This window comes from Cervus canadensis, chromosome 10, assembly GCF_019320065.1.
Source record: "Cervus canadensis isolate Bull #8, Minnesota chromosome 10, ASM1932006v1, whole genome shotgun sequence".
Taxonomy (NCBI): Eukaryota; Metazoa; Chordata; class Mammalia; order Artiodactyla; family Cervidae; genus Cervus; species Cervus canadensis.
The window spans coordinates 50,236,316-50,261,744 of record NC_057395.1 but is presented as its reverse complement, the minus strand read 5'-3'; the positions used below and the strand labels follow the sequence as shown (position 1 = coordinate 50,261,744).

At 38.9% G+C, this 25,429-nt stretch overlaps 1 protein-coding gene across 1 annotated transcript in view; it reads right to left on the bottom strand.

The window, feature by feature from the left end:
* RNF24 (ring finger protein 24) overlaps positions 1–24,583 on the bottom strand; it is a 105,421-nt gene extending 80,838 nt beyond the window's left edge. Inside the window, exon 1 of the mRNA XM_043480117.1 lies at positions 24,458–24,583. The gene's annotated coding sequence lies outside the window, so the exon portion shown is untranslated. The remainder of the gene's footprint in view (positions 1–24,457) is intronic.
* Positions 24,584–25,429: the final 846 nt, after the last annotated feature.

The following is a 25,429-nucleotide window of genomic DNA, read 5'->3' as shown; positions in this document are numbered from 1 at the left end:
TATAGAAAGCCCAGAACAGGCAAATCTATAGGAAGAGTATGTTAGTAATTTCTCAAGGGTGGGAATGGTGTATGTGGGGGGATGGTGGCAGCACTGGGAATGATGGCTATGTGAGTAGGGCTTTTTTGGGGGATAATGATAATGAAAATATTCTAAAATTGATTGTGATAATGGATGCACAACCTTTTGAATATGCCAAAAACCACTGGACTGTAAATTTAAAAGAGTGAACTATATGGGATATAAACAATGTCTCAATAAAGCTGTTAAAAAAAGGAGGGGGGTAGTCTTAGCTACAGAAATCAGACAAGAAAAGGAAATAAGAGGAATCCAAACTGGAAAGGAAGAAGTAAAACTGTCACTGTTTGTAGATGACATGATATTATACACAGAAAATCTTAGAGACATCACCAGAAAACTACTAGAGTTCATCAATGAATTTGGTAGAGTTGCAGGATACAAAATTAATACAAAGAAACCTGTTAAATTTCTATATACTAACAAAGAACTGGACTTCCCTGGTGGCTCAGATGGTAAAGCGTCTGCCTACAATGCGGGAGACCCAGTTTCAATCCCTGGGTCGGGAAGATCTCCTGGAGAAGGAAATGGTAACCCACTCCAGTATTCTAGCCTGGAAAATCCCATGGATGGAGAAGCCGGGTAGGCTACAGTCCATAGGGTCGAGAAATTAAGGAAACAATGCCATATACCATTGCCTCAAAAAGAATAAAATACCTAAAAGTAAGTCTAACTAAGGAAGTAAAAGATGTGTAGTTAGAAAACTATAAAACACTGATGAAAGAAATTGGAAGATGACACAAATGGAAAGATATACTGTGTTCATGGATTTTTAAAAGACAATGACAATACTGTCAAAAGCAATCTATTTTTCATAGAACTAGAACAAATAAATATAAAATTTGTACGGAAACACGAAAGACCTTGAATAGCCAAAGTCATCTTGAGAAAGAAGAGCAGAGCTGGAGGTATCATGCTCCCGGATTTCAGCACAAAGCTACATTAATCAAAACAGTACAGTATTGGCACAAAAACAGACACACAGATCAATGGAATAGAATGCATGCATGCATCTGTGCAGTTGTGTCCAATGCTCTGTGACCACAGGGACTGCAGCTCGCCAGGCTCCTCCGTCTGTGGGATCTCCCAGGCAGGAGTACTGGAGCGGGTTGCCGTTCCTACTCCGAGGGATCGTCTCGACCCAGGGGTCAGACCCACATCTCTCATGTCACCTGCACTCGCAGGTGGACTCTCTATCTGAGCCACCTCGGAAGCCCATGGGTAGAAGTGGAATGTGCTCAGTTGTATCTGACTCTCTGTGACCCCATAGAATGTAGCCTGCCAGCTTCCTCTAACTGTGAGATTATCCTATCAGGGGTACTGGAGTGGGCTGCCATTACTCCTCTAGGAAATCTTCCCAACCCAGGGACCGAACCTGCGTCTCCTAAAGCTCCTGCACCAGCAGGTGGATTCTTTACCAATGAGCCACCTAGGAAGCCATGAAATAGAATAGAGAGCCCAAAAATAAACCCATGGATTTATGGCCAATTAATCTATGACAAAGGAGGCAAAAACATACAACAGAGAGATTACAGTCTTTTCAGTAAGTGGGGAAAACTGAACAGCTACATGTAAAAGAATGAAATTAGAATATTTTCTCATACTATATGCAAAAATAAAATAAAAAGTGATTAAAGAGCTAAATATAACACTGGAAACCATAAGACTCCTATAAGAAAACTTAGGTAGAACACTCTTTGACATAAATTGCAGCAATATTTTTTTGGATCTGTCTCCTAGGCAAAGGAAACAAAAACAGAAATCAACATGTGGGACCTAATTAAACTCAAAAACTTTTGCACAGCAAAAAGCATGACGAAAGGAAACCAATGACAAACAGAAAGACAAACTACTGAATGGGAGAAAATATTCACAAATGATATGAACAATAAGAAGTTAATATCCAAAATATATAAATAACACATGCAACTCAACAGCCAAAAAAAAAAAAAAAAAAAAAAAAAAAAAAAAAAAAAAAAAAAAAAAAAAAAAAAAAAAAAAAAGCAATCTGATTTAAAAATGGGCAGAAGACCCAAATAGACATTTTTCCAAAGAAGACACAAAGATGGCCAATGAGGACATGAAAAGATGCTCAACACTACTAATCACCAGAGAAATGCAAATCAAAACCACATTGAGATATTACCTCACACCTGTCAGAATGGCAATCCTTCAAAAGTACAAAAATAACAAATCTTGGTGAGGATGTAGAGAAAGGGGAATCTTTGTACACTCATGGTGGGAATGCAAATTGGTGCAGCCACTATGGGAAGTATGAGGTTTCTCCAAAAACTAAAAACAGAACTACATTAGGGTCTAGCAATTTTACTACTAGGTATTTACATAACAACAACAACAACAACAACACCCCACCAAAACACTAATTCAAAACGATACCTGCATTCCAACATTCACAGCAGCATTATTTACAATAGCCAATATATGGAAGCAATCTAAAGTGTCTATCAACAGATGAATGGATAAAGAAGATGTGGTCTGTATACACAATGGAATACTACTCCATCATAAAAAAGAATAAAATCTTGCCATTTGCAGCAACATGGATGGACCTGCAGGGCACTGCTGCTGCTGCTAAGTTGCTTCAGTCGTGTCCGACTCTGTGTGACTCCATAGATGGCAGCCCACCAGGCTCCTCTGTCCCTGGAATTCTCCAGGCAAGAACACTGGAGTGGGTTGCCATTTCCTTCTCCAATGCATGCATGCATGCTAAGTCGCTTCAGTCGTGTCTGACTCTGTACGACCCTATGGACAGCAGCCCACCAGGCTCCTCTGTCCACAGGATTCTCCAGGCAAGAATACTGGAGTGGGCTGCCATTTCCTTCTCCGATTTAATTGCTAAGTCACATCTAACTCTTTGGAACTCCATGGACCATAGCCCATCAGGCCCCTCTGTCCATGGGATTTCCCAGGCAAGAATACCAGAGTGGGTTGCCATTTCCTTCTCCATGCAGGGCACTATGCTAAGTGAAATAAGTCACAGAAAAACAAATACTGTATGTCATAACATGCATGTAGAATCTAAAAAAATACAACACACTAGTGTTGTTATTGTTCAGTCGCTAAGTCATGTCTGGGTCTTTGTGACCCCATGAACTGCAGCACGTCAGGCTTCCCTGTCCTTCACTATCTCCCCAAGTTTGCTCAAACTAATGTTCACTGAGTCAGTGAAGGCATCCAACCATCTCATCCACTGTTACCCTCTTCTCCTCCTGCCCTCAATGTTTCCCAGCATTGGGGTCTTTTCCAATGAGTCGACTCTTAGCATCAGGTGGCCAATATATTGGAGCTTCAGCATAAGTCCTTCCAGTGAAAATTCAGGGTTAATTTCCTTTAGGATTGACTGGTTTAATCTTCGTGCAGTCCAAGGGATCCTCAAGAGTCTTCTCCAGCACCCATAGTTTGAAAGCATCAATTCTTCAGCACCCAGCCTTCTTTATGGTCCAACTCTCACATCCACACATGACTACTGGAAAAACCATAAATTTGACTATATGGACCTTTGTCGGCTTTGATGTCTCTGCTTTTTAATATGCTTTCTAGGTTTGTCATAACTTTTCTTCCAAGGAGCAGGTGTCTTTTAATTTCATGGCTGCAGACACCATCCACAGTGATTTTGAAGTCCAAGAAAAAGAAATCTGTCATGGTTTCCACTTTTTCCCCATCTATTTGCCATGAGGTAATGGGACCAGATGCCATGATCTTAGTTTTCTGAATGTTGAGTTTTAAGCCAGCTTTTTCATTCTCCTCTTTCACCTTCATCAAGATGTTCTTTAGTTCTTTGCTTTCTGCCATTAATGACATATTATCTGCATACCTGAGGTTGTTGATATTTCTCCTGGCAATCTTGAATCCAGCTTGTAGCTCATCCACCCTGGCATCTCGCATGATATACTCTGCATGTAAGTTAAATAAGCAGGGTGACAAAACACAGCCTTGACATAGTCATTTCTCAATTTTGAATGAGTCCATTGTTTCATGTCTGGTTCTAACCATTGCTTCTTATGCTGTATACGGGTATCTCAGGAGGCAGGTAAGGTGGTCTGGTATTTCCATCTTTTTAAGAATTTTCCACAGTTTGTTGTGATCCACACAAAGATTTTAGCATAGTTATGAAGCAAAACTAGATTTTTTAAAGGAATTCCTTTGCTTTTTTTATGATCTAGTCGATGTTGGCAATTTGATATCTAGTTTCTCTGCCTTTTCTAAATCCAGCTTATACATATGGAAGTTCTTGGTTCACTTATCGTTGAAGCCTAGCTTGAGGCATTTTGAGTATTACCTTGCTAGCAAGTGAATGAGCACAATTGTGTGGCAGTTTGAACATTCTTTGGCATTGCCCTTCTTTGGGACTGAAATGAAAACTGACACTTTTCAGTACTGTGGCCACTGCTGAGTTTTCAAAATTTGCTGGCATACTGAGTGCAGCACTTTAATAGCATCATCTTTTAGGATTAGAAATAGCTCAGCTGGCATTCCATCTCCTCCACTAGCTTTGTTCATGTAATGCTTCCTAAGGCACACTTGACTTCATATTCCAGGATGTCTGGTTCTAGGTGACCACACCATCATGGTTATCCGGTTCATTAAGACCTTCTTTGTATAGTTCTTCTGTGTATTCTTGCCACTTCTTTTTAATCTCTTTTGCTTCTGTTAGGTCCTTGCCCTTTTTGTCCTTTATTGTGCCCATCTTTGCATGAAATGTTGCCTTGGTGTCTCTAATTTTCTTGAAGAGATCTTTAGTCTTTCTCATTCTATTGTTTTCCTCTATATCTTTGCATTGTTCATTTAGGAAGGCTTTCTTATCTCTTCTTGCTATTCTCTGGAACTCTGCATTCAGTTGGGTATATCGTTCCCTTTCTCCTTTGTCTCTTGCTTCTCTTCTTTTCTCAGCTATTTGTAAGGCCTCCTTAGATAACCACTTTGCCTTCTTGCATTTCTTTTCCTTGGGACGGTTTTAGTCACCACCTCCTGTACAATGGTGTGAACCTCCATCCATAGTTCTTCAGGCACTCTGTCTACCAGATCTAGTCCCTTGAATCTATTTATCACCTCCACTGTATAAAGGGATTTGATTTAGGTCATACCTGAATGGCCTAGTGGTTTTCCCTACTTTCTTAAATTTGAGCCTAAATTTGCAATAAGGAGCTGATGATCTGAACCACAGTCAGCTCCAAATCTTGTTTTTGCTGACTGTATAGAGCTTCTCCATCTTTGGCTGCAAAGAATATAATCAATCTGTATTTGGTATTGACCATCTGGTGATGTCCATGTATAGAGTCATTTCCTGTGATGTTGGAAGAGGGTTTTGCTATGAGCAGTGTGCTCTCTTGACAAAATTCCGTTTGCCTTTGCCCTGCTTCATTTTGTACTCCAAAGCCAAACTTGTCTATTATTCCAGGTATCTTCTGGCTTCCTACTTTTGCATTCCAGTGCCCTATGATAAAAAGGACATCTTTTTTTGGTATTCTAAAAGGTCTAAAGTTATAAAGGTTCTAAAGTTCTAAAAGGTCTTGTAGGTCTTCATAGAATTGTTCAACTTCAGCTTCTTCAGCATAGTGGTTGAGGCATAGACTGGATTACTGTGATATTAAATGGTTTGCCTTGGAAACGGACAAGTCTCTCTGTCATTTTTGAGATTGCACCCAAGTACTGCATTTTGGACTCTTCTGTTGACTGTGAGAGCTACTCCATTCTTTCTAAGGAATTCTTGTCCACGGTAGTAGATATAATGGTCATCTGAATTAAATTTGCCCATTCCCATCTATTTTAGTTCACTGATTTCCAAAATGTCGATGTTCACTCTTGCCATCTCCTATTTGACCGCAGTGAATTAACCTTGATTCATGGACCTAATATTCCAGGCTCCTATGCAATACTGTTCTTTACAGCACTGGACTTGACTTTCAGCACCAGGTACATCCACAACTGAGCATCATTTCCACTTTGGCTCAGCCTCTTCATGCTTTCTGGAGCTATTTCTCTGTTCTTCCCCAGTAGCGTACCGGACACCTACCAACCTGAAGGGCTCATCTTTCAGTGGCATATCTTTCTGCCTTTTCATACTGTTCATGGGGTTCTCAGGGCAAGAATACTGAAGTGGTTGCCATTCCCTTCTCCAGTGGACCACAGTTTGTCAGGCCCTGACTAGCAGGGACACGCCCTTCAGCCACTTCACATAGCTGGATGGTATGCTCGGCGCCCTGGTTGTCCCACCACTGGCCTCGTCGAGAGTGTGACCCTTCACTGGCTGTTGGATGTTGGTCAATGTGCCGCCTGGGAGCCGAGGCAGCAGCCCTGCTGGAGTTGCAGGAAAGGGGGTCTGGTGAAGGCTGGAGCTGATGTTGGAGGATGCCCAGGAACAGAAAGTTCTCTGGCCTCACTGTTGCTACTGGCCACTCTGGGGCCGATCTGCCACCCAGGAGCAGAGAGCATCCTGGTCTCTTCACTGCCATTTGCTGCCCTGGGGCTGATCCATTGCCCCAACACACTAGTGAATATAACAAAACAGAAACAGACTCACAAAGTAATGGTTATCAGTGGGGAGAAGGAAGCAGGGAGGATCAAGATAGAGGCAGAGGATTAAGAAGTACAAACTACTATGTATAAAATAAATAAGGTACAAAGAAATATTTGTACAGCACAGGAAATATAATCAACATTTTATTATAACTTTAAATGGTATATAATCTATAAAACTTTTGAATCACTATGCTGTATATCTGAAAGTAACATAATACTATAAATCAAGTATACCTCAATTTTTTTAAGTTATTTTCTGAAAAAAAAGGGAGGGAAGAAAACTGACTTAAGATAACCATCAGAAATGAGATACCCAAAACCTCCTAACAACTTAAGAAAGTATATAGTACCGTTAAGTGGTAATAATTTCTTATATCATCTGACCACTACTGGAATGGAACCTCTAACCAGCCACAGTTTGGCAGCCAGGTTGAAATAGCAGCATAACTGGTCTCATATTTATGAAAAGGGCAGAACTGAGTAACAGAAAAGATTGTTCTTGGGTTCACCCTTTCCATTGCTCCACTCCTTGCCTAACAACAACAATCACTAGGAGAGTACTTTATTAAAGGTGATAAACTATACTCACAATAACCTCTGAAGTTACTCAATTATAAATTCAATAATTCTAAAAAAAAAAAATAAATTCAATAATTCTGAAAGATTCCATTATAATTGTTCCTTTTGAGGCTAAGAGAGGTAGTACTTCACCAAAGCCAAACAGTTAATAAGTAGTAGGGCCACACAAGGGCTTCCCTGGTGGCTCAGATGGTAAAGAATCAGCCTGCAATGCAGGAGACTGGGTTCGATCCCTGGGTTGGGAAGATCCAGGCCCTGGAGAAGGGATTGGCAACCCACCCCAGTATTCTTGCCTGGGAAATCCCATGGATAGAGGAGCCTGGTGGGCTATAGTCCATGGGGTTATAAGAGTCAGACATGACTTAGCTACTAACACACAGGGCCACTTAAGTTACTTAAATTCCAACTTAAAAAAAAAAAGAAACAACTTACTTAAATGCCACATGCTTTCCACCACATCACCTTATTTCTTTTTTGCCTATATAAAAATAGACTTGTAACTTACTGTGTAAAAATATATGCTTAGGTTTTCAAGAGTTAGAAGTTAGTCTGAATAAAATCTAAATGCAGCCTCTGATCTACTGATTTCACTGCACTTGTGGTTAGTTATCTTAGCCTGAAAAAAGTCCTGAACTTCCTCGTGAGGTTTCTTCAGCTTTACAGAAAACTTTAAGTCAGATAATACATAAAATGTCAGAAAAAGAATATTAAAATTACAACCTCAGATCTAATAAATTCAGATGTTACCCATACCTTAACTTCATTTAAATGTAGTGGAGTTATTCAACAAGAGTGTCTTACCATGAGACGTGGGATTTCTATAAATTCAGATTAAACAATACCTGGCACTTAAAAGATACTCAGTAAGTATTATTGGGAACTGGACAAAGGCTGCATGGTGGGGCATAAGCACAGAGGCTTCTGGCTGCAAATGAGGGTACGGAGACAACACAGTTGAAACACATATTTCCAGAGGGTTCTCTGAATAAAAGAAATACATATGAAAAATTTTTTTGTATTAAATTTTGTATTGGCATATAATTTATTTACAATGTTGTATTAGTTTCATGTATACAGCAAAGTGATTTATTCATACATATATTCATTCTTTCTCAGATTCTTTCCTCATAAAGATTATTATAGAATACTGAGTAGAGTTCCCTGTGCTATACATTAGGTCCTTGCTAGTTATCTACTTTATATATAGTAGTGTCTGCTTGTTAACCAAGTTCCTGAATTATCCCTCCCCACTAACTTTCCCTGTTGGTAACCATAAGTTTCTTTTTTGACATCTGTTTTGTAAATAAGCTCATTTGTAACTAAGTAATGAACTTGTAAATAAGTTCATCATTTTTAAAAAATTAGATTCCACATATGAGTGGTATGGTATTTGTCTTTCTCTGTATGACTTACTTCACTTAGTATGATAATCTCTAGGTCCATCTATATTGCTGTAAATGGCATTATTTCAAATCTTTTCATAGTTGATTAATAATCTATTGTATATATGTACCACATCTTCTTTATCCATCCCTCTGTTGATGTTGATGGACATTTAGGTTGCTTCCATGTCTTGGCTATTGTAAACAGTGCTGCAACGAACTGAGGTGAATGTTATCTTTTCAAATTATAGTTTTCTCTGGATATATACCCAGGAGAGGGGTTGCTGGATCATATGGTAGTTCTAATTTCAGCTTTCTAAGGAACCTCCATACTGTTATACATAGTGGTTGTACCAATTTTTTAATACATTGCTACCAACAGAGTTAAGAGAGTTCCCTTTCCCCCACATCTACTCAGCATTTAGACTTTTTTTTTTTTTTTTTAGCATTTAGACTTTTTGATGATGGCCATTCTGACTGGTGTGAGGTGATACCTCATTGTAGTTTTGATTTGCATTTCTCTGATAATTAGTGATATTGAGCATCTTTTCATGTGCTTTTTGTCCATCTATATGTCTTATTTGGAGAAATGTCTATTTAGATCTTCTGCTCATTTTTTGACTGGTTTTGTTTTTGATATACAGTAAATGAGCTATTTTATTGTATATTTGGGAGATTATCCCTTGTTGACTGCTTTGTTTGCAACTATTTTCTCCCATTCTGTGGGCTGTCTTTTCGTTTTATTTATAGTTTCCTTTGTTGTGCAGAAGCTTTTAAGTTTAATTAGGTCCCATTTATTTGTTTTTACTTGCACTACTCTAGGAGGTGGATCAAAGAAGATATTGCTACAATTTATGTCAAAGATTGTTCTATGTTTTCCTCTAAGAGTTTTATAGTGTCTGGCCTTACACATAGGTCTTTGATTCATTTTGAGGTTGTTTTTGTGTATAGTGTTAGGGAATGTTCTCATCTCCTTCTTTTATATGTAGCTTTGCAGTTTTCCCAGCATCACTTACTGAAGAAACTTGTCTTTTCCCCATTTAATATTCTTGCCTTCTTTATCACAAATTAACTGACTATAAGTGTGTGGGTTTATTTCTGGGCTTTCCATCCTGATCTATTGACTGTATTTCTGTCCTTGGGCTAGTACCATACTTGTAGCTTTGTAGTAAAGTCTGAAGTCAGGGAATGTGATTCCTCCAGCTCTGTTTTTCTTACTCAGGATTTCATTGGCTACTTGGGGTCTTTAGTGTTTCCATACAAATTAACAAAAATTTTTGTTATAGTCTGTTAAAAATGTCATTGGCAATTTGATAAAGATTGTAGTGAATCTGTAGATTGCCTTGGGGAGTATTGTCATTTTGACACTATTGATTCTTCCCATCAAAGAATATGGTATATCTTTCTGTTTATATCATCTTTGATTTCTTTCATCAGCTTCTTATAGTTTTCAGAGTACAGGTCTTTTGTCTCCTTAGGCATGTTATTTTCAGGCATTTTATTCTTTTTGATGGGGTGGTAAATGGGATTGGTTTCATAATCTTTCTTTCTGATCTTTCACTGTTAGTGTAGAGGAATGCAAGAGATTTCCATGTATTAATTTTTATCCTGCAATGTTACCAAATTCATTATTGAGTTCTAGTAATCTTCTGGTAGTATTTTGTTTCTGATTTTAGAGAGAATGCCTCAGCTTTTCACAGTTGAAAATGATGTTAGCTGTGGGCTTGTCATATATTGCCTTTATTATGTTGATATAGGTTCCCTGTATGCCCACTTCATGGAGACTTTTTACCATAAATGGATGTTGAAGAAGTATGTACTTTCTTCTTTATCTGAATTGCGAAAGCAACCATACTACTCAGCACTAAGCATAATGACTTGCTTAGAGTAAGTGTTTTGCAATCATCTGTTTTAATTCAATAGGTAGGGAAATGTAATTTTCAGCACTAAAACCATTTTAGAGTCCTGATGAGGAATAATCAGCTCAACTGACTAAAAATGTTTATACTGATTTTATCTATGGTCTTTTGAGGCATCTCTCTATAAAGACATTCTTTATCTTTCAGAAAAGACCCATAGTACTATTATTTTAAAATAAAACAGCATAATCATAGCAATATTTTGCCAAGGGACAAATCATAATAGCACATACATTTAATGATCTCTCAAATATGATTAGAGGCTGTATAGAGATGGTTATGAAGCTAAAAACACCTGTTTAATTTCCATTTCATATCAAAGTTACTTTCCCCAGAATACACAGATTCAGAAGATAAATAAACACAACTGGCTTAAAATAAAATGAAGGAAGAAAAATAAGTAAGGCTTTATATTTGCATGACTTTACTCAGTAATTTTACTGAATAAGAATGTCAAGACATGAAGTTAAACAAAATGTATTATGAGAAATAGTAATCAAAGGATTTTTTTTCCCATAAAGTACAATTTAAAGAAAAAGAATGATATTCAATGAAGAATTCTCCCTGCCTTTGAAGATATTTAAACATTAATTCTGTAATACATAACCTTGATTTCTTTAGTCTAGACACAATCTCATGAAAACACTCACTACACGTTAGGGATATACTATGTGAAAAGCTCAGTCTAAGAAGAGTGAATGGATTAGACATTCAAGGGCTGGGTCATGCTGACTCTGGAAATCTTTCAATTTTAAAAATTAATTAAATAAGAAATTGAAGTACAGATGGTGTACAATAGTGTATAAGTTACAGATATACAGTCATTTTTAAAGGCTATTTATACTATTTATAGTTATTACAAAATATTAGCTCTATTCTCTTCCAATTTTTATTTTTTTATTTTCTCTTCCAGTTTTTAAATTTTAATCTAGTTAGTACTCTTTCCTCTTTGCTCCTTGATTTTAATTTATAAAAGCCTTTCATTTATCTTTATCTGTAACTTCCAGAGCAATTAGAGTGTACATTGTCAATTGTTAAAAAAAAACAAGGACTTCCCTGGTGATCCAGTTGTTAAGAATCTGCCTTCCAACGCAGGGTGAATGGGTTTGATCTCTGGTCGGGGAACTAAGATCCCACAAGCTGCAGGTCAACTAAGCCAGTGCATGGCAACTGAAGAAGCCTGTGTGCCACAACTACTAAGCCCATTTGCTCCAGAACCTGTGCTCTGCAACAAAAGAAGCCCACGTGCCACAACTAGGAAAGCCTGCATGCTGCAACAAAGAGCCCACATGTGGCAATGAAGACCCAGAGCAGCAAAAAAAAAAAAAAATCATTCACATTTTTACTACAGTACTCAGAAGTTCATCGTATATTTATTAAAACAAAAAATTACACAATTCCTTTTATCCAGATTCAAATTCATTATCTCTTATCAAGAACATTAGCAGTGTAAGATTCCTTGGCAGTCTCTCATACAAAATGTATTTCAGAGTAACCCAAGACAGTCCTAGTTGATGACATACAGGTCTTTCTATATAGAACTCCTGATAATAAATGTAGAAGAGAGGACAGGATAAGAAAATCACCATTTGGGCATTTCCCTGGTGGTCCAGCAGTTAAGAATCTGACTGTCAGTGCAGGGAACATGGGTTCCATCTCTGTTCTAGGAGGACCCCAAACGCTAAGGAGCAACTAAGCCCTTGTACCATAACTATAGAGACTGCACTCTAGAACCCACGAGCCACAGCAGCTGAGCCCACGCACTGCAACCACTGAAGCCCTCCTGCCTAGAGCCTGTGCTCTGCAACAAGAAAGGCCCCACAAGAAGGCCAAGCACTGCAACTAGAGGGAAGCCCCTACTGGCTGCAACTAGAGAAAGCCTGCATACAGCAATTTAGACCAGTGCAGCCAAAAATAAATAAATAAATAAAAATTTATAAAAAAGAAAATTACCATTTTGCCACAAAGGATGCTGACATGACCATCAGTGTGGTCTTTTAGCATCACTAGAAGTGAGGTAGCCAGAACTACCCCACTACCCCAGCAGGACTCTGGATGTGATGCAATATTAAGCATCTCCTAAGCATTCTTGCTAAAAAATTTAAATCTGTTTTAATCAAATCTCAAATATGAGAAATTCCATAAGACAATTGACCTGGTTCCTGTAACTAGTCTATGACACACAAAGAAAAAGTGGGGAGAAAGGAAGGAGGAACTGCCCTAAATCAAAACAGGCATGAGGCACAAAATGACCAAACATGATCTGTGGACTCTGAAATCCTGGTGTGAACAAATCATCTCTGAAAAAAGATATCCTTGAGATAATCAGGCAAACCTTAACAGCATCTAGCTATTAGATGATACCAAGGAGTAACTGTTAATTTTATTAGGTACGAGAATAGCATTTTGATTCTATAAGATAACATCCTTATTTTAAAAAGATGCATACAGAAGTATGTCAGGAACTATGTACAAAAATGCCTTGGATTTGCTTTAAAATACCTCAGCAAACAAAGTAAAAGGAAATAGGATAAATGACCTATTTTTGAATGTATTTACAGTTACTTATAATAAAAAAATTAAAAAGAACCTCATTAGCAGAGAAACCTGAAAAATAGTACAGGTCAATCTATTTAGTAATACTAATCTTGGGTAGAAAATAAATGGATCAATGAAAAAATTAACACTGCAGTGCTTATTTAGAAACTGAATCAGTTATATGGAAAATATAAATTTTCTCTTTGTATCATAAGGTTAGTGCTAAAAATTGTGCTATAAAGCAAATATCCCCCACTGCTCCGCAAATTCACACACTGAAATCTAATCCCCAATGTAATGGTATCTGAAAGTGATTAAGTGTTGAGGGTGACACACCCAAGAATGGGATTGATGCCCTTATATAAGAGGCCCCAATAAAGAAAGACTCTAGATAGCTTCCTCACCCCTTCCACCACAGGAGGACATAGCAAAAAGACAGTGAAAAATACTATCTATGCACCAGCAAGTGAGCCCTTACCAGACACTGAAACTGCTGGTGTTGGATTTCTAAGCCTTCAGAATTATGAGGAATTTCTACCGGTATTTTGTTATAGCAGCCAGAACAGATTAAGAAATCTGACACCTGTGAAATATTAAGTTTTATTCCTGAGGTAGGTTACAATACTGAAAACCCATGGCAAAAACTAAGAAGTTTTATAGGATACATTAAAAAATTTTTTTAGGAGTACAACTTTTTCCTCTCCTCAAAACTGTGGAGTTTATATAATTCTGGAGTTCTAAATAGACGGAGGCAGTGAATTGAAATAGAGAAAACTGAAACACAGAAAACAGAAATCACAGTTTGTATTCTGAACTGAATTGTGTGAGCTTTGGATTATCCAGGTGGACTCTAAACCCAATGACAATGTCTTTATAAGAAAGAAAAAAAAGACCATGTGAACATGGAAGCAAAGAATGGAGTTATGTAGACAGAAACCAAGGAATGTGTGGAGCCATGAAAAGTTGGAAGAAGCAAGGAAGGATTCTCTCCTAGTTTTTGGAGGGAGTGCAGCAACTCTGTTGACACACTGATTTCATTCAGACTTCTGGCCTTTCAAACTGTGAGAGACTAAATTTCTACTGTCTCAGGCCATCAATTTTGTAGTAATTTGTTACAGCAATGCTAGAAAACTATACAGCCTCTTTGCTGCATTCTAACAAATCATTTTTATTTACCTCACTTTTATTTACTGCAAAAGTTCTATAATGGTAATTACTTCGAGTATCAAAAGAAATAAAAAATATATTATGCTCCCCAAATCTCTCCTTATTTGCCAGCCATTTTCTACAAAGGTCTCTAAATTTCCTTTATCAACAGTCTTTCAGGAAATTCCCTGGTAGTCCAGTGATTAGGACTTGGCACTTTCACTGCCATAGCCTGGGTTCTATCCCTAGTCAGGGAACTAGGATCTCATAAGCCACTTGGTGTGCACCCCCTACCCCAGATTGTTCCAAAAGTCCCAGTGCAGGATACCAAGTGAAAGTGAAAGTCGCTCAGTGGTGTCTGACTCTTTGAGACCGCATGGATTGTAGCCTGCCAGGTTCCTCTGTCCATGGCATTCTCCAGGCCAGAATACTGGAGTGGGTAGCCGTTCCCTTCTCCAGGGGATCTTCCCAACCCAGGGATCAAACCCAGGTATCCTGCATTGCAGGCAGATTCTTAACCATCTGAGCCACCAGGGAAGCCCCAACTGAATAGCAAGATACCAACTGAATAGAAAAGATCTGTGTTCTTGTGAAAGTTGACAATATCAACTGAGACATGTGATAGGTTGGAGAATAAAAGCCTGGGTTCTAAACCTGACCCAGGTGACTGTGTGAACCTAAACAGCTTACTGCTTTGACTTTTTGCTTTATCATTCATTAATAATCCTTTGAGGGATGCTGTAAGAAGTAAAGAAGAAATGCGTGTAAAGATTCTGATGTTGTTGTCTAGTCGCTAAGTTGTGTCCGATTCCTTTGCAACCCCATGGACTGTAGCCTGCCATACTCCTCTGCAAGAGGAGGATTTTTCAGGCAAGAATACTGGAGTGGGTTGCGATTTCCTGCTCTAGAGAATCTTCCCAACCCAGGGATCGAACCCACATCTCCCGCATTGGCAGGTGGATTCTTTACCACTAAGCCAACTAGGAAGCCCAAAAGATACTGACATGAGAGGTTTTTACTATAGGTTAGCTAATGTGAAAGATGATTTCTGGGTACAATATTGCTTCTGGCTATTGATATACTGTTCTATTATATATAAAAAAAAATCTTACTACCACAAAATTTCCTCTGGACTGCTTTCAAGGGCAGTTAATAAATTTAAGTAAAATCTTTTATTTAATTATAGCCAAGCATGAAATTTCCAACACACTTCTGAAGAAGTTTCGCAATTTCTTTTGCACTAAAGGGAAAGAATGAAAGCCTACACTTTTGATTTACGTTTTCACCAATTTTCCATAAATTATACTGGCTCATACTTTGATGTTTGCCAAACTTTTTCTCTCAGTCTAAGATGAAGAGCCTATTTGGATATTTCAAATTAATACCATTGAGCAAAATTTTTCATGCTCAGAGTTGGGAGAGAACAATAAAGAGGCACAAGTAATTTATAATATTTTGGTTTGCCTAGATGAACTTAACAAACAGGTAATACAGCACCATTCAATCTCCAAATGAAAAAAAATTAAAGATAACATAAAGCATACTGATAAGACTACTAGTGAAGTAATTAACTTTGAGAATTCAATAAACACTGTCATCAAATGAACTACTAATTATACTTGCAGTGCCATATTTGTACTTCTTTTGTTCTCAATTAAATAATTATAACATTAAGTTTGCTCGAGAAGAACTGTATCTGATACAAACACCTGTCTAGTTAGGAAAACATAAATAATAGACAAAATGATTTTAAGACAACATATATAATTAATGCCACAAACTTCTATAGTTGCTAAAATAGTAAGCAACTCTAAATACACCTAACAGCGTTCAATCTATAAAAATTCAAGTTGCATTACAGTTTCTCAGAGCAAAATCACTATGTAATATGAGGTTTACTTGTGATGCTATCTAAAAAGTAGCTTCCTTTCCTTGCCATTCAGGTTTGTTCCAACTCAGATCCATGGAGGTGCAGAGCAACTATCTGGTGTCATACTGTCTTTACAGCAGGTGGAAGGCCTAGGCTGACTTTCCCAACCAAAAGTAAGGCCACTGGTCAGTTGTTCCTAGGCCAGCTAGTATGGAACAATGTCTGAGTCCTACCTTCAGAGCAGATAAATAAAGCTCAGTCAGCTGGCTTTCAAAGGACTGCTTGCACTAGTGTTCACATTTCCTTTGAAACGATCCGGCATTCTTTTTGTATCTTAAATTTATCTAATACTACAGTCTAATGTCTGAAATGCTCAGATAATTGGAGGTGTCTCCACTGCCTACCTAGATAAGAAACAGGCAGAGTAATTGGTAAGTCAATTACTTCAAGAAACAATTTCTAAAATTAAAAATCAGACAGAAAATAAGGGGTATAGACAATTTAATATGTGGAAAAGCTTTAAGACTCCCTTAAGGCTGGCTGGACACAACTTTCCCTACTTTGGACTTCTATTAATACATAGCCTGTCTTTATCCCTCAGTGAGGCCTATAGAATGGATTTTGTATTGTATTATATATTTATCTTCCAAGCTAGCTAGTAAGTGAAAAAAATAGTATCTTATAACTACTTAAAAAAATCTGTTGATGACATACTGGGTGTTTTAAAAGTTCCATTACCATAAATAAGAATATTTAATGAATTAACACAAAGAAGCAGCCTCACCTCTGGGCAAGCCAAATAAACAAAGTACAGAACTTGGCTTGAAATAAAAATATTTCATCAAGTTATCAAAATGATTTCTCAATGACCAAACTGCTGGGAAGTGCTAGGGGGTGCTCATCTGTCAATGAAGATCATTTAATCAATCTATTGGTATTATGTGGGGGTAATGTGGGGAATAGAGGAGCAAGGAATTAGAAAAAAATCCAATAAAACTAAAAACAGGAGAGTCACATTCATAGTCAATATACTCTAGGAGATAAATACTTCAAATAAAAATACTATAGTGACAAAACAACAACAACAAAAAAAAAACAAACAAAACTACAGTGACCAAGTCAGATCAAACATTAGAAACCAAAGAAGAGTATACAAACAATAACTGTAACTATTTTCATTGTATTAGCCACCATGTCAAGTACTTGGTTTAGCATTTTACATGTTATCTCATTTGACCCACACAACATATGAGGTGGGTACTTTCTTATTTTCATCTTGCAGATGAAGAAACAGAGAGGTTAATCTGCCCAAGGTCATATGGCAAAAAGTGAAAAGAACTAAAATTCAACTCCGATCAGTCTGACTCCAGAATCCAGGTGTAAGACTGCCAATTTAAATTACACTTAGGAAAGAACGAAATGTAATGTAACATAGGTAAAATTCAACCATTAATACAGTCTTCTTAATTTTTCAACTTTCAAGTGTAGCAAAAAGTAGAGAATAATTTAAAAAATAAATGAAAATTGATTTTGTTAGAAAATTTTTAAAAAAGAGCTATTCTACCAGGTTAAATATGTCAGTTATGCCTTTTACTGAGTAGGTACTTGTGTCAATTGCTGTCCTAGGAACATAGTGGTAAACAGGATAGACGAGGTCTTGCTTTCCTGGAGCTCACTGTCCAGTGGAGGGTAAGAGACAAAAAAATTCAGTCAACAACAGAATTTCAGAGAGTGACACATGGTACAGAGGAGATAGGGAGGAAATGTGTAGACTACTCTTTTGAGACATTTAACCATGAAGGTAAACAGAAAGGGATGGATGTAAGGTCAGGGGAAAGTTGTTTTAATTTTTTGTTGTTTTTAAAGATAGGCAATATCAGAGCATGTATGTATGCCAATATTGGTGGTGCCTTGGAAAGTTGTTGAGGATGTGAAAGACAGCACAAAAGCAGAAGTCAAGTTCTCAACTAGCTCTGAGCGGGGAGTAAGGTGGGGAGGCAAGTTGGCCTCTGATGGGAAGAAAACAGAAAACAAGGATCCTAAGCAAGGTGGATTTATAGATTTGGTGAGGAGAGGATGAGGAGTATCTGTCTGATAACTTTTAAACCCTCAGTGAAGTACACAGCCTACTTATCAGCATGGGGATGGGTGGGCTGCTCATGAAGTTAAAGAGTGGGGAGAGATTAATATAGGCAAAAATTAAGAATTACAAGTTATTAAGAATCTGGCAATTTTCTGGGGGCAGTGATGAGAGTAGTCCACTTCAGATTTTTAGTCCTAAATCTGAAGTTCTCTAGTAATATTCAACTTATATGATACGGGCCCACGGGGAAAGCTAGATGAGGAGTGAAGCAGCTGTAAATAGAAAAAAATTCATGGGTTAAAAAATATTTAAAAGTATGTATGCCTGAGATAAACACTAAGTCACTAACAATGTCCAAACAAGCCCTGGTCTATATAACTCCATTTGCCTCTATCTTCTTATCACAGAAATTCTTGCAATAATGTATCTATCTTAGTCATGAGGTATTTAATCATGAAGCTTACAGATTGTTTCTTTTTGGTCATAAACAGCTCTATCACTTCCTAAAGTAGATTTCTAAAAAGATGCAACTGATGGTCTTGATGTTGATTCCAGAGGTGATTACACCTCAATGCTGAAAGAAACTTTCTCTAGTGTTAACTGATATTTCTAGTCAAAAGCAAACTGATGATTTCATTTAAAAGTAAAATAAATAAATAAATAAATAAAACACCCCCTCAAGGTGGTTGCTTTTGATCATCCAACTGTATTCCTAAACCACGATGTTGGCTCAAGACCCAAAACATCCTGGGAAGCACAGGCTGTCTACACAGGTTCAAGGAGAGGAAACAAAGACCGCACCTCTTGAAGGATGCACGTCAACATCATGAAGAATAGCAGTGTTGGGTGAGAGAGTATGTATGCCTGTGTGTACATATATATAGATATTTGGGGAAATATTATCTGCCCTACAAGCAAAAGGAAAGAAAAAGGAACACCACGAAACACCATTTTGAGGAACACCATGAAATGTCAGAACACCAGGGATAAATAGAAGATCCTAAAGTCTTTCAGAGTGGGAGGAAAAGAGAATGGGGATTACAACTGGAAGCCTTCAAGAGACAGACACTAATTTTCAATCTAGAATTCAATATCCAGTGAAACCATCATTCAAGTGTGAGGGTAAAATAAAGACATTTCAGACACGCAACTTCTGAATTCAGGAATAAATTTCAGAGTTTGTAGAGGTTCTTTCTCAGGAAGCTACTAAAGAACAAGGAAGACACAGGATCCAGGAAATCAAGGATGCAACATAGGAGGAAGGCAAAGAGAATTCACAAGAAGATAAGAAGGGAGGTCCTATATGACAGCTAGGAAATAGAAATGAAACAGATTATCTGAATATATTGAAAGATGATCATTTCTGTCATAAAATTTGAGGAGAATTTGTGACTGGTAAAAAGAAAACTAGGCAAATGAAAAACAAACAAAAGTGGCAATTATTTAACTCAGGAGAAATAAAGTTGTACAAGAAAGAAACATAATAGGTAATACATATCCAATACGGCTCATCTGTGAATTATAGATACACTGCCACAGTCTTATAAATACTGAAAACTGACTTAACTGAAAACTGTAAAGCACAGATATGAGTGGGGGATAGAAGGATGGTTATGTGGAACAATTAAGTACTCAAATTCCAAACTAGAACTCCATGGATAATATACAAAGGTAGACAATCAAGGAATTGCAGTTTAAACATTGAAAATGAAATAAATATAAAGGTAAATGCTAGAAAGAACTGCTAAGAATTCAAAATAATTGAACCATATGAAACCACTGATTTTTGATAACTCCCCAATCTAAAAAAAAAAAATGGCAATTTCATATAGTTTAAGCTGCTATTAGGTTAGTGCAAAAGTAGTTGTGGTTTCAGACTGTGAATTTTAAATCATTATAACTAGGCTCAAACACATATTTATTAATCAAAATAGAAACCATTACAATCAATACATTTTTGTCAACAAGAAATACGTTTTTTTATTCCTGCTGTGTAAAAATCTGTGCTTTGGGATTTGATGAACTTTTGGAAAGTATTTTCTGCCTCCTGCTGGTTGTAGAAGCATTTTCCCTGGAAAAAGTTGTTGAGATGCTTGAAGAAGTGGTGGTCAGTTGGCAAGAGGTCAGGTGAATATGGTGTTTGAGGCAAAACTTCATAGCCCAATTCATTCAAATTCTGAAGCTTTGGTTGTATGACATGTGGTCAGGTGGTGTTGTGGAGGAGAACTGGGCCCATTCTGTTGACCAATGCCAGCTGCAGGCATTGCAGTTTTCAGTGCATCTCATTGATTTGCTGAGCATACTTCTCAGACGTAATGGCTTTGCTGGGATTCCGAAAGCTGCAGTTGATTAGATGGGCAGCAGACCACCAAACAATGACTATGACCTTTCTTGGATGCAAGTTTGGCTTTGCGAAGTGCTTTGGAGCTTCTTCTCGGTCCAACCACTGAGCTGGTTGTCATATAAAATCCACTTTTCATCACACATAATCTGATCGAGAAATGGTTCATTGTTGTTGCATAGGATAAGAGAAGACTACACTTTAACATGATGATTTTTTTGATTTTCAGTCAGCTCATGAGGCACCCACTTATTGAGCTTTTTCACCTCTCCAATTTGCTTCAAATGCAGAATGACTGTAGAACGGTTGATGTTGAGTTCTTTAGCAACTTCTCACGTAGCTGTAAGAGGATCAGCTTTGATGATTGCTCTCAGTTGGTTGTTGTCAACTTCCAATGGCCAGCCACTGCGCTCCTCATCTTCAAAGCTCTGTCTCCTTTGCAAAACTTCTTGAACCATTACTGCACTGTATGTTTGTTAGCAGTTCCTGGGCCAAATGCGTTGTTGATGCTGCGAGTTGTCTCTGCTGCTTTATGACCCATTTTGAACTCCAATAAAAAAAAATTGCTGGAATTTGCTTTTTGTCTGACATCATTGCTATAGTCTAACATAACCACATTTATTTAAGAATGTATTCCAATATCAAATGGCAAACTTCAACAATGCAAAATTGCAATTACTTTTGTACTGATCTGTCTAGTCAAGGCTATGGGTTTTCCAGTGTAATGTATGAATTTAATGAAATGTATGAATTTAATGAAAATGAATTTAATGAAAAAAAAACTTCTAAAACATCCAATGTAATGTATGGATGTGAGAGTTGGACTGTGAAGAAAGCTGAGCACCGGAAAATTGATGCTTTTGAACTATGGTGTTGGAGAAGACTCTTGAGAGTCCCTTGGACTGCAAGGAGATCCGACCAGTCCCTCCTAAAGGAGATCAGTCCTGGGTGTTCATTGGAAGGACTGATGCTGAAGCTGAAACTCCAATACTTTGGCCACCTCATGCGAAGAGTTGACTCACTGGAATAAGACCCTGATGCTGGGAGGGACCGGGGGCAGGAGGAGAAGGGGACGACAGAGGATAGAGATGGCTGGATGGCATCACTGACTTGATGGACATGTGTTTGAGTAAACTCTGGGAGTTGGTGATGGACAGGGAGGCCTGGCATGCTGTGATTCACGGGGTCGCAAAGAGTCGGACACGACTGAGTGACTGAACTGAACTGAATAATACATTATGATAAGATTATTACTAACTTTAGAATAAACTGCCATTTGAAACAGAAAACAATTAGTATTTGGCTGCACAGCATGTTGGATCTTAGTTCCCCCACCAGGGATCAATCCGTGCCCACTGTAGTGTAAGCAGAGTCCTAATCACTGGACCACCAGGGAATTCCCAGAAAACAATTACTGACAAAATGCTGGGAGGATAATGTATCCCAGTTTGGGTGACAAAGTGTCACCATATATACTATTACTATCACTAACATAATATTAGTATTTCTAATGAATATAAAGATTATATTTATTAATAAAACAGCTCGTAACCTATTTTGACAACACAGATATTACTTTGGAATTTTTCTTCAATCATCCTACAAAAATGCAAAACTATAGACTGGTAAAAATTTTGATTAACAGAATGCTGAAGAACAAGGCCAGGATGTTTTTAGTTTCCTTTGTTGGTACAAACAATAGCTAAGTCATGCTTGCAAAATTAAAGTTGCACAATATTGTAGTACTATGCAAGCCTATTTCAATGATAATTCCGGTTACACTATGCTGTTTATTTAAGACTTCCCCTTATGATTTGTTTTAAAAGGCTTCCTAAAAAAGAAAAATCTTATGCAGGCAATTCATAAGTTATCTGGGTTGCTTCAGTATTAGTGACACTAGTTAATGTAATTAATGAAGCACTCATTTATAAGTTGCCTTATTTTGAGTTAAATTCATAAAAATTTTATTTAAATCTGACATCATAAAACCAAAATTTTAAATTGAAAAATCAACTTTTATTAATTTTAACTTTTACAAAGAAAGAATTTGATCATGCTAACATAAGGTAAGATTTTTACCAAGAATAATGGATCCTGTTCCAACCAAATGGAAAATTTCTCTTGCAAATTAAAAGCAAATGTTTGCAACAGAGGGAATATACATAAACAGATGCTATGGAAGACTGCTTAGTTTTGATTTCATTTTGCACCAAAAACTACCAGGAACTAAAATATATGTTATTAAAAATAACCTTAAAGGGAATCTTAAAACTGAATCAATTCAACTATTCATATCCTCTAATTAGCTCCTACTTTTTTTTTACTGCTGCTATTCTGAATCAAAAGATCATAACAAAAATACATTAATATTTGGAGGTATGTTTCTTACAACAACTAAGTTTAGCTAATTTCCTGTCACTCTGCAAAATTATAAGGGTACAAAATAGAAAGAGCAAATGCAACCAACTATCTTCTAAAACTTATAAGATCTAGTTTAAGAGAGGAAAAGGTCCAAGTGAAACAGCAAGGAATAGCTGGCGCTATTATAACTGCTTCTTTTTAATTGGTCCATATCAACTGTGACTCCTCATAACTTCACCGAGACAACAAAGTCAGGCAGTCAGTCCCCACAGAGCCAAAGTCTGTGGGAAACTGCAGAGCTTCCTCCTCTCTCTGGGGAGGAGGACAAAAAAAAAAAAAAAAAGGTGTTCTGTTTTCCAATAGTCCTGTAAGAGGTGCCACTGAGCTGGGGCTGCACAACCATACAACAGAGCACAGGAAAATTCAGATCAAAGCAAGGGCGCATGCCAGGGAAATTTGCAATAAAACCCTTTGCCAAAGAATTACGGGGATAAAAAAAAAAAAAGCAATGAGGCGGAGAGAACCTGCTGGACCACCTTCTTATTAACACAGGGAGGCAGGAAGAAACAAAATCTGCCTGTACTGAGGAGCCTAAAAAAGTGTCCTAGATATACTGGAGCGTTTCTATAGACAACGTATATCAATATACAGACATAATTACCAATTAACTAAAAAGCAGTGTTCTATATGTACTATTCTCATGTACATATACATGAGTATACGACCACTTACCAACACCCGGAAAGCAACTGTTCTGGATATACTGAGAATATAGACATATATTGAGAATATAGACACGTATTTTAATTAACAAAACCCACTGGTTTTGCAGCAAGAAACAAAGAAATACTGTTTGAAAGAATGCCAGAGACAGAATTGGCTGAAGATCTGATGAAGTAATATGTCTTTTTTCCCTCATCCCCTTTAAATGATCTTCGACTCGCTCATTTCAGAGGTCAAAGACAAACCATTAAGTCTCTGGAAACAAAAGAGGGGCCTTAATTCTCTGGCCTGTGGAAGCACACACGGCCCCCCACTCACAACTATGAGGCCAGCACCTGACTTTCATTAATGAGTAAGCGAGGCAAGAGGTCTCATCCCAGACCATAGCTTATACCCAGTGACAAACGGGCATGAGATAGACGCCACAAAGAAAGGGGAGGAGCAGACGGGGACCAGGAAAACACTGCCACGCCGCGCCCCCCCAAGGCGCGTTCCCACGGCCAACAGGGAGGCAGCCGTCTTCGCCATCCTCGTCCTCGCTCCGGGCACATCCCAGCAGCTCCCACGCCCAGGGACCAGACGCGGGGCACGGGCTAGCTGGGCGCACAGGGCGCCGCGAACCTTATCTCTGTGGTCTCCCGGTGACAGCTCCGCGCCTCCCTTTGTGCGGGACTCACCCTCCTGTTCGTGCGCGGACCCTTTTCCGCGCCCCTCCCGGCCCAGGGCCGCTGTCCTACCCGTCCCAGCTCCCGGCCGAGGCGCCGGGAGTGTGAGTGGGGGAGGCTGGCGCGGGCCCACGGTCTCCTTAGCATCCCGAACCCGGACCTGCCCGGTCCCTTACTCCCCAAACCAGGGGGCGACGGCGCTCAGCGGCCCAACCCTCGCTTGCTCACTTACTCTGTCGTGAGGGCAGCGGCGGCGAGCGTGCTGGGACCGTCAGCTCTGGGCAGTAAGCAGAGGGCGTCTGGCTGAACCGAGCGCGGCTGAGGTGGCAGCGGCAGACGGCGCGCCACAGCCCCGGCGAGGGGCGGGCCCAGCGGGGGAGGGGCGGGCGCCGCGCCTCTCATTCATGCAGCGGGGGCGGGGTGAGGGAACCCGGATGGCCGGGCAGCCCCGCCCACCTCCCTCAGATGGCTTGTGCTTCAGAGTCCGTAGTGCGCAGGCGCGGCTCTCTGGAGCGCGAGCCTGCCTCACCGGCCGGGGGTGTCCTGGGACGGAGTTGCGCCCTTCTGCTTCTTATGTTTAGTATTTTTGCACGACCTATAAAGTTTTAAAGTGAAAAATTGGAACTGCTACCTCTTCCTAGCATTCAGTGCACCAGCATGGCAGGGACACAGAGTAGCATGAATAAGGAAGACACCTCCCCTTCTTCCAACTGCTTCATCTGCAGCAGGTCCTCTCAAACCTCTGAGACCCAGAATCTGCCCAAATACTGGAGAGCAGCGTGTGCAAGAAAGAGTGCATTACTTTATTTGCATTGACCTAGTCTGTTCAGTCCCCAGCTCCCATTTCATAAGGCAGGCAAAAAAACTGACCTTTGTCTGAGGGGTTTGACTTCCCTGGTGGCTCAGCCGGTAAAGAATCTGCCTGCAATGCAGGAGACCAGGGTTTGATCCCTGGGTCGGGAAGATTCCCTTGGAGAAGGGAATGGCAACCCACTCTAGTGTGCTTACCTGGAGAATTCCACGGCCAGAGGACCCTGATGGGACCCCAGTTCATGGGATTGCAAAGACTTGGAAGTGGCTGAGCAACTAACGCTTGGAGGGGGGTGGTTTAGCGCATCCTGTAACAACAAAGCCTAGGGTCAATCTAATGCTGCTTCAAGAGCAGAAGAGGCGTCTTTTCTTTGGCAGGGAGTGTACTCTCAAG